At 42.5% G+C, this 14,806-nt stretch overlaps 1 long non-coding RNA gene and 1 other non-coding gene across 2 annotated transcripts; one reads left to right on the top strand and one right to left on the bottom strand.

The window, feature by feature from the left end:
• Positions 1-1,505: 1,505 nt before the first annotated feature.
• Positions 1,506-4,063, bottom strand: LOC125166263 (uncharacterized). Its single transcript, XR_007152419.1, has 4 exons — positions 4,011-4,063; positions 3,738-3,877; positions 2,595-2,767; positions 1,506-1,687 (listed from the first exon to the last, which is right to left on the bottom strand). It is a non-coding gene; the product is annotated as an uncharacterized LOC125166263 (long non-coding RNA).
• Positions 4,064-9,783: 5,720 nt separating this feature from the next.
• On the top strand, positions 9,784-9,868 carry TRNAQ-UUG (transfer RNA glutamine (anticodon UUG)). The gene has a single exon. It is a non-coding gene; the product is annotated as a tRNA-Gln (tRNA).
• The last annotated feature ends 4,938 nt before the right edge of the window (positions 9,869-14,806 follow it).

The raw sequence follows: 14,806 nt of genomic DNA, 5'->3' as shown, positions 1-14,806 counted from the left end.
CTAATTGCCAAGTCCTGTGGATGCCTTGGGGAAAGAGAGAGAGAGAGAGAGAGAGAGAGAGAGAGAGAGAGAGAGAAATATTGAGAGATCCAATCCCTGGCCTCATGGAATCTTTATCCTAGTAGGGGGTGTGGACATTAAAGAATAATACAATTGGGTGTTAATTTATAATTCTGGTAACTTCTGTGGAGGATAATAGCACAAGACCTGGAGTGGTCTGAGGTCAGGGAAGCTGGCCCTAGGAAGCCACACATGACCAGGGCTTCCCTCCCCATGCCCCCAACATGCTCTGACTGTTCTACCCAGTCTTTTGTGTGAGCTCCTCTATCTTTGCTCTTCCTTATGTGTTGGTGTTTCCCAGGGACCTGCTCCAGCCCTCTGGCCATCTCCTTACATACCCACCCTGGTGACACCGCCCACCACAAATCACAGTGTTTGCCACTACTTTCCAGTTTATGACCACAAATTTTATATATGTACTCCCAGCCCTCTCCCCATCCTCACAAAGCTTCAAATAGATCTTTGAGTACATGTTGCATATTTCCTGAATGAGTCAGATGCACCTCAAACTCAAGATATCTTAAATGAACTCACCGTCTTGCCCCAAACCTGACTTTCTGTCTTTATCCTCTGTCTCGGGGGGATGGCCCCATGGTCCGTCTGGGAGTCTTCCTGGTCTCCTCTGTCTCCCTCTTTCCCCAGATCCTGACAACTTCATCTCTAAATCAAGCACAAGTCGGTCCTCTTCTTTCCATTCTGTCTCTAACTGCCCTGGTTCAAGTCTTTCCAATCTCTTTCCAGGACCACGACAACCGTCTTCTACCTGGTTTTCCTGATTCTAGTCTTATCCCCAACTTGGTATTCTCTCCAGCCTCATTTTGGTTTTACATTTGATGTTCCTCCAGCCACACCTGGCTATGTCGTGTGCCAGTGCCTTTGACGGGATACCATCCTCTAAAAACTGCAGCTCGGCACTTTCCTTCTCTAGGAATCCTTCCCTGAACATCTCCTCAAACAGGCCATATTATGGCCTTTTGTAGCAACCTGGATGGAACTGGAGAGTGTGATGCTAAGTGAAATAAGTCATACAGAGAAAGACAGATACCTTATGTTTTCACTCTTATGTGGAGCCTGAGAAACTTACCAGAAGACCATGGGGGAAGGGAAGGAAAAAAAAAAAAAAAGAAAGAAAGAAAGAAAGATTAGAGAGGGAGGGAGCCAAAGAAACTCTTAAAAACTAAGAACAAACTGAGGGTTGATCGGGGGTGGGAGGGAAGGGTGGGTGGGTGATGGGCATTAAGGAGGGCACCTGTTGGGATGAGCACTGGGTGTTGTATGGAAACCAATGTGACAATAAATTTCATACTTAAAAAAAAAAACAGGCCATATTAAATATTCCCCTCTAGTTTTCTTTAATACGCTGTACATCTCTGCAAATTGCATGATGATTATTAGCGTCTTAGTCCATTCAGGATGCTATAACCAAAAAAAAAAACAAAAAAAACAAAAACGTAGTCTGAGTAGCTTATAAACAACAAAAATGTATTTCCTTCAGTTCTGGAGTCTGGGAAGTGCAAGGTCAAGGCGCCAGCAGATGTAGTGTCTGATGAGAGCTGCCAGGTTCATAGACGGTCATCTTGCTACAATTCCACATGTGAGGAGGGGTGAGGGATCCCTCCGGGGACTCCTATGTAAGGGCAATAATCCCATTCATGAGCGCTCCACCCTAAGGGTCTAATCACCTCTCGAGCGTCTCACCTCCTAATACCATCACTTTGAAGGTTAAGATTTCAACACAAAAATTTTGGAGAAACAAAAGATTTACTCCATAGCAATTAGAAATAAATCTCTTTAATCAACTGTTCTCTCCCTGGGTTCAGAGGTGGTGTTTGGGGATTCTTAGAGCTCAGCATAGTGCTGGACACACAGTAAAAACTTAAGAAATATACTAAATACACTAAAGTGTTCAGCTGCTTAGTTCTGCGGACGAGCTGGAACACTAAGATGAGTAAGGTATATCCCGGGCTCTGGAGGAACTCACAGTCAAGTAGCAGAGACAGATATCAAAACAAAAAAATTATAGCATGATGTGATAAGTACTATAACAGAGGCACACATAGCCTACTAATGGAACCTAAATTATCCTGCATATTTTCCATCATTCTAAATATACAGAAGATAGGGTTCAAGATAAATGCGTTGAGTGAATCATGGGAAAACTCCAGAAGCTATGTAGGAGAAGGTAAAGATTAAAGCGATTTCACTGAACACAGTAGCTCTGGCCGCCAGCATGGATAAGGGCTTTGCCTGGGAGAGATTATAAACCATTCCTAGGCCAGTCATAAAACGATGAGGTACGAAAAGCAGGGGCCCAAGCTGGGCTTGAGTCTACTGTGTGACCTTGGGCTGGCTGGCCGTCAGCCTCAATGGGATGTTAGTTACCTTGAAGGTGAAATGGGACTTGGGGTACCTAGGGTGGTGACTGTCTTGCTTCCGAAAACCAGGACATTTACTGAGCCAAAGGAGGAACTGGCCAAGGGTGGCCTCTGAAGACACTGTTGGGAAGCCCCAAGCCCACACTGATATATACTTACTCATTCCATGGAGCCAACTAGAGCTCTTCAGCGTTGGCAGGTTGGTTACAGGTAGCACAGCGGTGAGAAGGAAATCAGGCTGGCAGAGCTCAGCATTCTCGAGGTCAGGGTGAAAAGGCTGAGAAGTATGGTTTCGTTTCGGCACAAGAGAGAAGCCCCTCCAACTGCAAGTGCTGAACAAACAAAATCCTAGCAAATCCCAGTCGTGTTAAGCTGCAAGGTCAGTAGACCTTGTGTGCATTCCACTTGCCTCTTAACTTGCACCCGGCCATTTTGAGATGGCTCATTCCCTTGAAAGCTGATATGCCTCCACACGCCTTGCAACCTCCCTTAACTTCGCCCACTCTTCAGTAAATAGTCCCATCCTTAAATTCCCATCTGAGAAGGCAACCGTTTCCTGCTGGAACCCTACCTGATGGGGCCAACCAAACTGTGAGCTCCTCCAGGGGTGTCTGGGACACCTCCGGGACCTCAGAACTATTCGTGGTTGTAAGCAAATTCCAGATGCTAACGAATATTTGTTTGCAAGGGTCAATTCTAGTATTGTGGTATTCTTAATATCTACCTAGGGGGTCTTGAACCCGTGGTTCTCCTGACTGTTACCACCCTCATCACCTAGAGCTGGTTGTGTTTTCCTAGAACCCTGCTGCCTCTGACTCAGTGTCACTTCATTGACTTCTAAAGGACTCTCTCCAGTAAAAAGAGAGTGATTCTGGAAATAAATAAATTAACAAATGTGTGTGATGTGCAGTTGGAGCCAAGGTGCAGGGGGAGCAGGCACTTCTTTTCAGTGCATTTTGCTCCCCTACGAGCCTTTGTCCATTTGCTATACATGCAGCTAAGAGCTGAGTTAGAATGAAGCATTTCACTCATTGGGTTATTTATACCCCATCCCGGCACATTTGTTTTCTTAGAGCTCACTGCAACTACTCTGCTTTTTAAAAACTAGAACATTCATTGGAGACCCCTTCTGAAGTCTTTCGGGTGAGAACATGTGTGAGTTTCCAGCTACCAACGTCAACTCTGAAAAGCAGAAGAGTCTTATCCTTTTTTTTTTTTTTTTTTTTTTTTTGGTCTAGTAGAACTTTCCTGGCCCACCACTCTACTCTGCCTGTTGCGCTGGGACACCTCCTTCAGGCCCACCTTACGCTTTGGCCTCCAGGTTTGTTTTCACAGTGGAATGCAGTGTTCTGTGGTGATCTTCTGGAACTCACTCAAAGGAGAGAAGTTCTCTGTTGGCAGTTTTGAAGAGGCATTTTCAATCCAGAGGCCAAAGCAGCTTCCTGTTTACAAGCGTGAAATTGACACATTGTTTTCAAAGTTCAAGGCAGGAAAGAACCTTTTGAGGTCAGTTAATTCAACCTCTTTCATCTTTTAGATGAGAAAATTAAAGCTCAGAGAGGTGAAGGCACTTACCCCAAATCACAGAGCTGTTAATAGGGGAGCAGTGACTAGAATACATGTCTCCCAATCAAGCCAGGGAGCTCTCACTGTCTTTTGAATTGCTTTGTTCTGTACCCAAGTTCTAGAATTTTCAGGTGAATTTTTCTTGCTTGAATTTGTGCGTCACTTGATTATGTGAGGTCTGATGAAGTTAGTAAAGAAAAAGTATCTACTCATAAATGCCTTTTTCAGGGGTGCCTGGGTGGCTCAGGTCATGATCTCCCAGTTGTGAGACTGAGTCCCACATTGGGCTCTGTGCTGGGCATGGAACCTGCTTAGGATTCCCTCTCTCCCTTTCTCTCTGCCCCTACCCCACCTCTTCTAAATAAATAAATAAATAAATAAATAAAATCTTAAAAAAAAAGAAAAGGAAAGAAACAAAGAAAGGAAGGAAGGAGGGAAGAAAAGAAAGGAAGAAAGAAAGAAAGAAAGAAAGAGAAAGAAAGAAATGCCTTTTTCAGACTCCATGTCAGATTTCATGTATTTTGCAAACACCATGTTAATCAGACTTAAGTTTTTTCATAAGAGAACTCAGATACTGCCGACAGATTTTTTCCTTCTAAATGAATTGGCATACTTAAGAAACATATTCAATACTGACCAATCGGCACATTCCAGTTTCAATCTTTTGGGCACACTCTAATTTCAATCCTTTGAAATTTCTCGTGTGAATTTCTGCTTTCCTGGGAAATTCACCAGAAGAGGATCAGCAGTTAAGCTCTGGTTATCTTGTTTTGGCAGTCTGTATAGAAATACGTATGAGTCATATATAGTCATATACATAACCTGCACTTTGATTTGCTGATTTTCTATCTAATAATTATATGATTTGCTGAAAGGGGGTGTTGACATCCCTAACAATAATTATGGATTTGTGTATTACTCTTTTCAGCTCTATCAGATTTTGCCATTAGGTATCTAATACTCTTGTTTGGGACATACATCCTTAGGATTGCTATGTCTTCCTGGTGATTAGGAATTATCATTATGCAATGTCTTTCTTTGTTTCTAATAAGTTTCTTTGCTCATATAAGGTCTACCTTATCTGATATTAATATTGCCATTCCTTCTTTTTTAAGTTAATGTTTATGTAGTTATATTTTTTGATCCTTTTACTGACCATCTACCAATTTTGTTGAAATTAAAGTGAATTTTTTAAAGTTTTTATGTATTTAAATAATCTCTACACTCATCACAGGGCTCCATCCAGTTCATGACCCTGAGATTAAGAGCCACACACCCCTTCAACAGAGCCAGCCAGGCGCCCCTAAAGTGAATTTCTTGTAAATAACATAGATGGGTTGTGGGTGGTTTTCTTTTTTTTTAATTTTAAACTCACTGTGCCAATCTCTGCTTTTTAATTGGCAAATTTAGACCATTTACATTTATGGTAGTTGTCTACCATCTAATTACTTGTTATGACTTGTTTCCTCTATTTCTTGCACCTCTGTTCCTCCTTTCCTTCCAGTGTATTGTGTATGTTTTTAGTATTCTATCTTGATTGCATTATAGCGGTTTTGAGTGTATCTATTTGGACAGTTTTCTTAATGGTTGCCCTGGGTATGGCAATATACACATGTGACTTATTAGAGTCTATTATTATTAACATTTTGCCATTTCAAATGACGTGTGGACTCCTTGCTTCCATTTTAGTTCCTATACTTCTCCCACTTTTAAATGTCATAGTCTTGAACATCAGATAGTATTGTAATTTTTGTTGTACTCATTAAATATGATTTACAGAGATCGTGACAAGAGTTAGTCTACTGTATGTATCATACTTTTGACTTTTACATTGTTCTTTCATCCTTTCCAATGCTTCCAATTTCCCTCCTTTATCATCATCTTTTGGTTTGAATTATCATTGGCCCTTGAACAATGCTGAGGTGAGGAATGCCAATCCCCAGCCGTCTGCATACAGCTGTCAACTCTTTAGAAACGTAACTGCTAATAACCTACTGTTGACTGGAAGCCTTACCAATAACTGCCAATTGACAAGCATTATGTATATGTTATATATCGTGCTCTTACAATAAAGCAGGCCAGAGGGAAAAATGTCACTAAGAAAATCATAAGGACGAGAAAATACTTTTATAGTACCGTTCATATACTTATTGAAAACAGTCCACATATCGATAGGCTGGGCCACGGAAAGACAGCAGTGAGGGTGGGCCTGGCCCCAGCATGGTGATGTTCCTCTCCCGTTGGCCCCAGCTCAGCCGTATCAGCTGTTGGTTGGGCCCAAAGCTGGCAAGAGCAGCGTAGAGGAATAGTACGGTTGCCACTTCTGCCTACAAGTATACCATCAGCCTGTAACTGTGGCTATTTGTGAGTGCCCAAGGAGGCCTCAGAGCCAGGGCACCACATGGGGAAGGGTCCATGCCCAGCCCAGGTGGGGCCTGAATCTCCAAGCTTGCCCAGAGCAGCTTCCACAAGCTGGTGTATGGAGAACACGGGGCAGAGACATCAGGGGCTCAGGCTCCCTACCTACTGTGGTCCCTGCCCTCTGTGCCATTCCCCTGCTCAGCCTAGCCTCCCTCCTGCCAGCCCCGGGCACTTCACCCAACCACCCTGTTGGCACAGGGAAACCTGCAGCTTCAGGGGCCCCCAGGGGCTTCTGACAGCCTTGGTCGGCCTCCCTGTGTCTCAGGGGCCAGCAGACAGGGCCTCTGCCCCAGTCGCCTTTGATCTGGTCCTGTGGAGACTCGGGTGCCCAGCTGTAAATTAACATTTTGTGGCTTCTGCTGTCAACTCTTAAAAAAAAACTCTACATAGAAGTGAACCTGGGCAGTTCAAACTGGTGTTTTCAAGGGTCAATTATATTTCCTTTCACCGTTTTATGAAGGCAAGACCGCTAGCAACAAAATTCTTTAGTTTTCCTTCATCTGAGTTTTCCTTCATCTGAGAATGCCTTTATTCCCCTTTCATTCCTGAAGACTTTTGTAAGATGTAGAATTCACCATCGACAACTTTTTGTTTTTATCCTCGCAAAAATGTGTGGGACACCTGGGTCGCTCAGTCGGTTAAGCAGCCAACTTTGGCTTAGGTCACGATCTCATGGTTTACGGGTTCGAGCCCCACGTCAGGCTCTGCACTGACAGCTCAGAACCTGGAGCCTGCTTCCGATTCTGTGGCTCCCTCTCTCCCTGTCCCTCTCTCAGTTGTGCGTGCATGCACTCTCTGTCTGTCTTTCTCAAAATTAAATAAACATTTCAAAAAAATTTTAAAAAAGGAGAAAAAGAAATCTATTTTAAAAAAATGTACAACTTCCTCTGGCCTTCATGGTTTCAGATGAGAATTTTTTTTTTTTAATGTTTTAATTATTTTTAAGACAGAGAGAGACAGAGCGTGAGTGAGGATGGGGTAGAGAGAGAGGGAGACACAGAATCTGAAGCAGGCTCCAGGCTCTGAGCTGTGAGTACAGAGCCCGACGCGGGGCTCGAACTCACAAACTGTGAGATCATGACCTGAGCTGAAGTCGGACGCTTAACCAACTGAGCCGCCCAGGCGCCCCAAGAAACGTGTTTTTATTTGAATTTGTGTTCCTTATCGTTGATGTGTTGTTTCTCTCTGGTTGCTTTGATGACCTTGTCTTTAGTTTTTAGGCATTTAATTATGATATGTTGTGGCCTGGATTTCTTTGGGCCTATCAGATTTGGAGAATTGTTCAATTTCTTAAATCTGTAGATTTATGTCCTTCACCAAATTTGAGAAATTTTCAGCCATTATTCTTTTTAAATACTGGTTCATTCCAACTCGTTTTCTACTCTCCTTCTGGGACTTCGGTAATACGAATTTTGGAATTTTTGTTATTATCCCCACGGTTCCCTGTGACTCTGTTTATATTTTTCCAGTCTACTTTCTGTTTTTTGTATTGCGTAAATTCTATTAATTTGTCCTCAAGTTCATCGATTTGATCCTCTGTTATCTCTACCCTATTACTGAGCCCACCCAGGGAGGTGTTTGTTTGCTTTTTTATTTCTGTTATTGTATTTTTCAGTTCCACAATGTCAACTTGGTCCTTTTTAATAACTTCTATTTCTTTGTCAATGGTTTTTATTTTTCATTTGTTTCAGGAGAATTCATAATTGCTCTTTAAGGCATCTTGATAATAACTCCTTAAAATCTTTGTCAGATAATTCCAATATCTGTTTCTCCGTTGGTGTCAGCTTATTGCCTTTTTTTCATTCAAGTCGTACTTTTCCTGGTTCTTGGTGTGGCCAGTGATTTTCATTTAATCTTAGACATTTTGCTTATTATCTTAAGGGACTCTGAGTCTTATTTAAATCTTTTATTTTAGCACTCAGGGCCCGGCCTGACTTTTGTAGGCTCTGGTTCCAACGATAACTTAATTTCTTGAGACTTCGTAATGCTACTTTGATGTGCTTTGTTGATCTGGTGCCACTGCAGCTCGCTCCTAGTATGACAGCCAAAAATATCTCCAGACATTTCCAAAAGTCCCCTGGAAAGAATAACATCCCCAGCTGAGGAGCGCTGCTTGGCAGAAGCCAGAAGTATTCAATGTCCCCGGTGTGGGACAGGCCGTGATCCTGTGGGGAGGGGAAGATATATTCTTTCCCAGAGCCTCATGGGAGAACTTCAGGTTCCCAGTCTGCGTTTGTGTGCACCCACTGCTCCAGCCTGGTTTGAAGAAAAGGCTTTATTTGCCTCTTACTCCATTTGTTGAAACTTGTACTCAGGGAGGAGATTGACAATGCTTCCTGCAATGAAACAGGATTTGATTTCCTGTATAACGCAGCTCAAAGGCTAATCTAGCCGGAGACAAACAAGTGGTCTTTATTATGGAATTAGAGCTATGAAGTTTCAAGGTGAAATCCTCTTAGCACTACATATATACGTGTGCATATTTATATCTTCTCCTTTAAGACCTGTTGCCAAAGATCGTTATCAGTTATATCCTTTTTGCTTGTTAGTTGGTTTTCTTCTTATTTCTGCATTGCTGAAATGACATTACATGACCTTTTGAAAGTTTTTGCTTTTCTGCCTGGAAACATGGGGCAGTGTTTCATAAAAGTGAGGAAAATGTTGCTGTGCTTTTCAAAATCCCCTTAACTTAAAAAAAAAAAAAAATGCCAGATTGTTTATTGCAGACTGGACTCATTTGGTCAAAAAGAATTGTTTTGGCTAATCATTTACTCAGCTGCCCTCTGAATAGAAATGGCATCCTCAGAGTATGTGAAAATTACATGAAACCTCAGAGAATTCATGTTAACCAAATGGCTGAAACTTAAGGTCAAATCTGTTGGCCTCCTTGGCATTTTCTCCCTGCCAAGCAAGTCTAAATTATTACATGTTAATTATTTAGCTGGAAACGCTTCACATTATCTGGTTAGTGGAGGTTTCTCTACGGCCGCTAGGCAATTTGCACCATTCTCCACCAGAACGTTCATGGCATTTGGGGCTACTTAAAGTGAATCCAGCCTTTAGTGGTGTCAAAAATAAAGCACAGAAGAAAATCAGCCTCTTCCTGTTACCTTCGACAAAGGTAGATTTCTCTGAAATGTGGCCTGCTCAGGATAAGAATGTTTTATACACTGTCAGCTCCTGGAGACAGATGTACAGCTGGTTCCCAGCTGATTGGAGGAAATGTCTCCTTCGGACTCTTGACTTTTGTTTTGTTTTGTTTTGTTTTTCAATATATGAAATTTATTGTCGGACTCTTTACTTTGGTACCGATCCTTTGTATAGTTGTCTTCAAAGAGGTCAAAACTTTTGTGCACAGGGCGCCTGGGTGGCTCAGTCGGTTGAGTGTCTGACTTTGGCTCAGGTCATGATCTCGCGGTTTGTGGGTTCGAGCCCCACGTCGGGCTCTGTGCTGACGGCTCGGAGCCTGGAGCCTGCTTCGGATTCTGTGTCTCCCTCTCTCTGCTCCTCCCCCACTCATGCTCTGACTCTCTCTCCTTCAAAAATAAATAAACATTAAAAAAAAAATTTTTTTTGGGGGGCGCCTGGGTGGCGCAGTCGGTTAGGCGTCCGACTTCAGCCAGGTCACGATCTCACGGTCCGTGAGTTCGAGCCCCGCGTCGGGCTCTGGGCTGATGGCTCAGAGCCTGGAGCCTGTTTCCGATTCTGTGTCTCCCTCTCTCTCTGCCCCTCCCCCGTTCATGCTCTGTCTCTCTCTGTCCCAAAAATAAATAAACGTTGAAAAAAAAAATTTTTTTTTAAAAAAAAATTTTTTTTTTAAAACTTTTGTGCACAGTATTCCACCTGCTCCCCTTCTCTGTCCACCTTCCAAGAGTCAGAGGAAATCTTGCGAAAAGCATCTGGAGAAGTCCTAATGGAAAATACATGAAGTACAGCCACTTGTCTTCAAGGCTATCCTCAGACCATGAAGCCTCCTTGCCAATGAACTTACTTGAGGTGCAAGAAGCTGACTTTTTCCCCCTGTTTTTGGAAACAATGATTACTTCACTGAAGGCCTAATGACATCCTCCCCCACCACAGTAGTAACGTAAAAAGAGTTTTTGTATATGTGTGTATATATATATATATATATATATTTTTTTTTTTTTTTGGCTCTTCAGTGGCATTAGTGTGAGTATCGGTTGGCCCAGGAGCTCAGAGAGAACATGCTAGGTCTAGAAGCCCTGGGACCAAGGGCCGAGTAGAAAAATCCAGCCCTCAGTCCTGGCACTGCTCTTGGTCTGTTACCGCCTGCCAGCAGTGACGTCATTGTGGGGACGTTATCAGAAAGAGGGTGACAGAGGAAATGTCTGAAAGCTGCCGGGTGATTTCAAAGACTCTCGAATTGCTTTCTGTCATTTCGGTGAGGCTGCCAGCCTGCAGCTAAATGTTTACTTCTAAAGAAGTATGGCCTCCAAAGCAAAGCAAGGCAAACTACCTTCATGCAATGGCCAGGAGCTCCAAAATCAGCGTGCCTTACTTCACGTCCTGGTCTCACTTCTTCCCACCTGTGTGTCTGTGAGCAAACTCGTGGAACTTTCTGTGTCTCTGTTTCTGGGGCTGTGAAGTGGAGATAATAATGGTGCACAAGTCATAGTGTTTCCAGTCGGGTCGAATGAAACACTACGTGTGAAATGCGAAGGAGAGAGCCTAGAAGATGGTACGTATTCAATAAGCGTGAGGTCTTATAGAAAGTCCTTGGACAATGTCTGTCCTCGCAGCCACCATCTGATCAGAATGCGCATCTGAAGCACAAGCACCTCAGCACCAGGAAGTATGTTTGCAGTAGCAACTTCTGCCATGTATCTTTGCTGAATGGCATGGTATTGACAGGCTGTCTATTCCAAGCAGCCTGAGTTCTTTCCAAAACACATTGATGGGAACAATTTTCAAATGTATTTCAGAGTTGTCTTCAGGGCCACATTAGCTTTTAAACTGAAGAAAAGTTGTTACCCTTGACCTGGGGCTTTCCATTCAAACTTCAATGACCAGTAATTTCCCAACGTCCCTGCTAAGTTTGTTAGGAATTGAAAAGAGCAACTGAAATTGACCCAACATCTGATGTTTACAAATTATCACTACCTCTCTCTTGAGAGAGACAGACAGATAGACACACACACACACACACACACACACACAGATACACATGCAAGTTCATGTGGGCAAGGAAAGGTAGGAGGAAAAGCAAACACTCAGCCCTGAGCTGCTGTCTTTGATTTAATTAAGGGGGTGCTAAGTGACAATCAGAAATGTCTTCTGGTAGCACAGAGAAATATGGAAACAATTCAAATATGCCTGACTGTTTACCAAATTTTGAAACTTGAAAAAGCTGATTTTGAAAGCATAGCCCAAATACTGTCTAGATAAAACTATTTTCTTCTAAGGAAATCAGATGGTAGGAGTGACTGTTGGTCAATGGTGAAGGGAAATGTACATGACCCTAATGGACTACAGAGAGGCCTGCAGAGAATCCTGGGATTTCTCTGTGTTTGTGAGGTAGAGAAACAGCCCTCAGCACCTCCAAGTTCACAGACATGGAAGAAAAGGGAAGATGATGCTTGGCTCCCTGGTTTCTCTGCCCTTATACCCCTTTTCTCAGCTCAGCAGAGAGACATTGGGAAGCTGATCATTCACCAGCCCCAAAGAAAATAGTGTCCTGTATCCATTCTCAGAGTTCCTGAAAGGGTGCACCGTGACCATCGTCGGTGAGCTTCCACTGGACAGACCAAAACAGAATGTTCCGACCTCCTATCCTGGATGAGTGTTATGGACTGTCAACATTCGCATATTGAAACCCCAACGCCCCAGGTAATGGTATTTGGAGACAGGAGCCTTTGAAAGGTAATTAGGTCATGAGGGTGGACATCTCGTGATGGGATTGGAGCTCTTATAAGAAGAGGCTGGAGAGAGTTTGCTTCCTCTCTCCACTCTCTGTCGTGTGAGGAGACAATGAAAATACAGCCTTCTGCAAACCAGGAAGTGAGTTCTCCCCAGTCACTGGATCTGTTGGTACTTTAATCTTGACCTTTCATCTCCAGAACTGTTGGTTGAGCCACCCAGTATTTTTGTTATAGCAGTCTGAACTAAGAAATGGGTGTACCCATTCCATCTTCCCTCCATTTCTTCAGGTGTGAAGAGCTTGTTGACAATGTGAGACGAGAAGACGGTGGATCCATTTGGCTGGTGTGGAATGAGCCTAGATGGAGGTTAGAGCTAAGAGCTCCATCAGCTGCCTAAAGAAAGAAGAAAGATAAGGAAGGAAATGGAACTTATACGTTGAAGAGCTGAAATTATCATTGCTAAACATTGGCCGTTTACAATTATTGTAATGTATGATTTGCATTAATTTCTTAAAACAAATATATCATCCATATAAATTATAAGTGCTAATGCTTATTAAGCACATCAATGGCCCAAGCACGTACAAAACACTTTACGCATATTCTATCATTTTTCTTTCCTACGGACCTCTAAAGCAAGTATTTTTGTGCCATTTTAGAATTCAAGAAGCCATATCCAAGTATATGGGTGTTTAAATAATGTGTCTAAGGATACAATAACAAATTGCAGAACTGGGACTTGAAGTCATTACTATCTGAATCAGAAACCTACTGTCATCTGGGGACTCCATGCACTTTCTTTGCAACAATTCCATAAATGTAAAATCATTCCAAAATAAAAAAGGTTATTTGAAAAAAACCACATTATCTAAGTTGCCCTACTATTCTATCTTTCCCAATAACTTATAAAAGTTTTGGTTGGTTTATATGCTAAATTTCTCAGAAATTTTGAAAAATAGTGTGTTATATTATCACCTGGGGATCCTTCTAGCATCTATATTCCCAAAGTATTTTGTACTTCTTCATGTAAAGCACTGAGAAGAGAGAGTTTGTCACTTATCAATGGGAGAAGATATTTGCAAATGACGTATCTGATAAATGGTTATTATCCAAAATCTTATCTTATCTTGAGAACTTATCAAACTCAACACCCCAAAAATGAATAATCCAGTTGATAAATGGGCAGAAGACATGAATAGACACTTTTTCCAAAGAAGACATCCAGATGGCCAACAGATACATGAAAAGATGCTCAACATCACTCATCATCAGGAAAATACAAATCAAAGCCACAATGAGATGCCACCTCACATCTGTCAGAATGGCTAAAGTTAACAACACAAGAAACAATGTGTTGGTGAGGATGGGGAGAAAGGGGAACCCTCTTGCACTGTTGGTGGAAATGCAAATTGGTGCAGCTGCTCTAGAGAACAGTATGGAGGTTCCTCAAAAAACAAAAAACAAAAAACAAAAACAAACCCTAAAACCTAAAAATAGAATTACCATGAAATCCAGCAATTGCACTACCAGGTATTTACCCAAAGATATAAAAATACAGTTTCATACTCAGCCATCAAAAAGAACAAAATCTTGCCATTTGCGGCGACGTGAGTGGAGCTAGAATGTATTACGCTGAGAGAAAGAAGCCAATCAGAAAAAGAAAAAAAGTCAATCATACGGTTTCACTCATATGTGTAATTTAAGAAACAACAGAGATGAACCTTTGGGAGAGGGGGGAAAGAGGAGAGAGGGACACAAACCACAAGAGACTCTTCACAATAGAGAACAAACTGAGGGTTGACGGAGTTTGTTGGGTGAGGGATGGGCTAGATAGGGGATGGGTACACTTGTGATGAGCACTGGGTGCTGTATGTAAATAATGAATCACTGACTTTCCACTCCTGAAACTAATATTGCATTGTATGTTACCTGTAAGGGATTTTCTCTCTCTCTCTTTCTCTCTCTCTCTCTCTCTCTCTGCCCCTCCTCTGCTCATGTGCTCTCTCTCTCTATCTCTCTCTCTCTAAATAAACTTTAAAAATTAAAAAAAAAATCAGTGAACACATTAAACTCCCCCCACTAGACTGTGAAGGACTCCAGAGGAGAGACCATAGCAGGTGCTCACTATTTTATAAAACAAATAAATCCCTTTGCTCACAACTCGATCTTTCAGCCATGAATCATCAGATCGACAGGCAGTTTGTTTCTGTTTCTTTTTCTAACTTGCCTTTCCCCTGGCCGGGGGGGTGGGGGGGGGGTGTTTCTTATGCCGTGTCCCCATTTCCACTCAATACCAACAGTGGTTATAAATTCGTGGGATCTAGGAAGAGTGAGGGCATAGCTCCAGAAGCCTGATGCGTCAGGAAATGTGGACTCTGGAAACAAAAGTGCTCGCTGTGGCTTTGCTGAACCAGCACACTCTGTGCGTTCACCGAGATGGCAGGCGCATCACATGTTTGCTCAACCAACTGGTGAGGGCTAGGGCACTGTTTTAAAAGATGTCAG

This window comes from Prionailurus viverrinus, chromosome B2 (assembly GCF_022837055.1).
Source record: "Prionailurus viverrinus isolate Anna chromosome B2, UM_Priviv_1.0, whole genome shotgun sequence".
NCBI lineage: Eukaryota > Metazoa > Chordata > Mammalia > Carnivora > Felidae > Prionailurus > Prionailurus viverrinus.
This window is presented reverse-complemented; position numbering and strand designations above follow the sequence as displayed.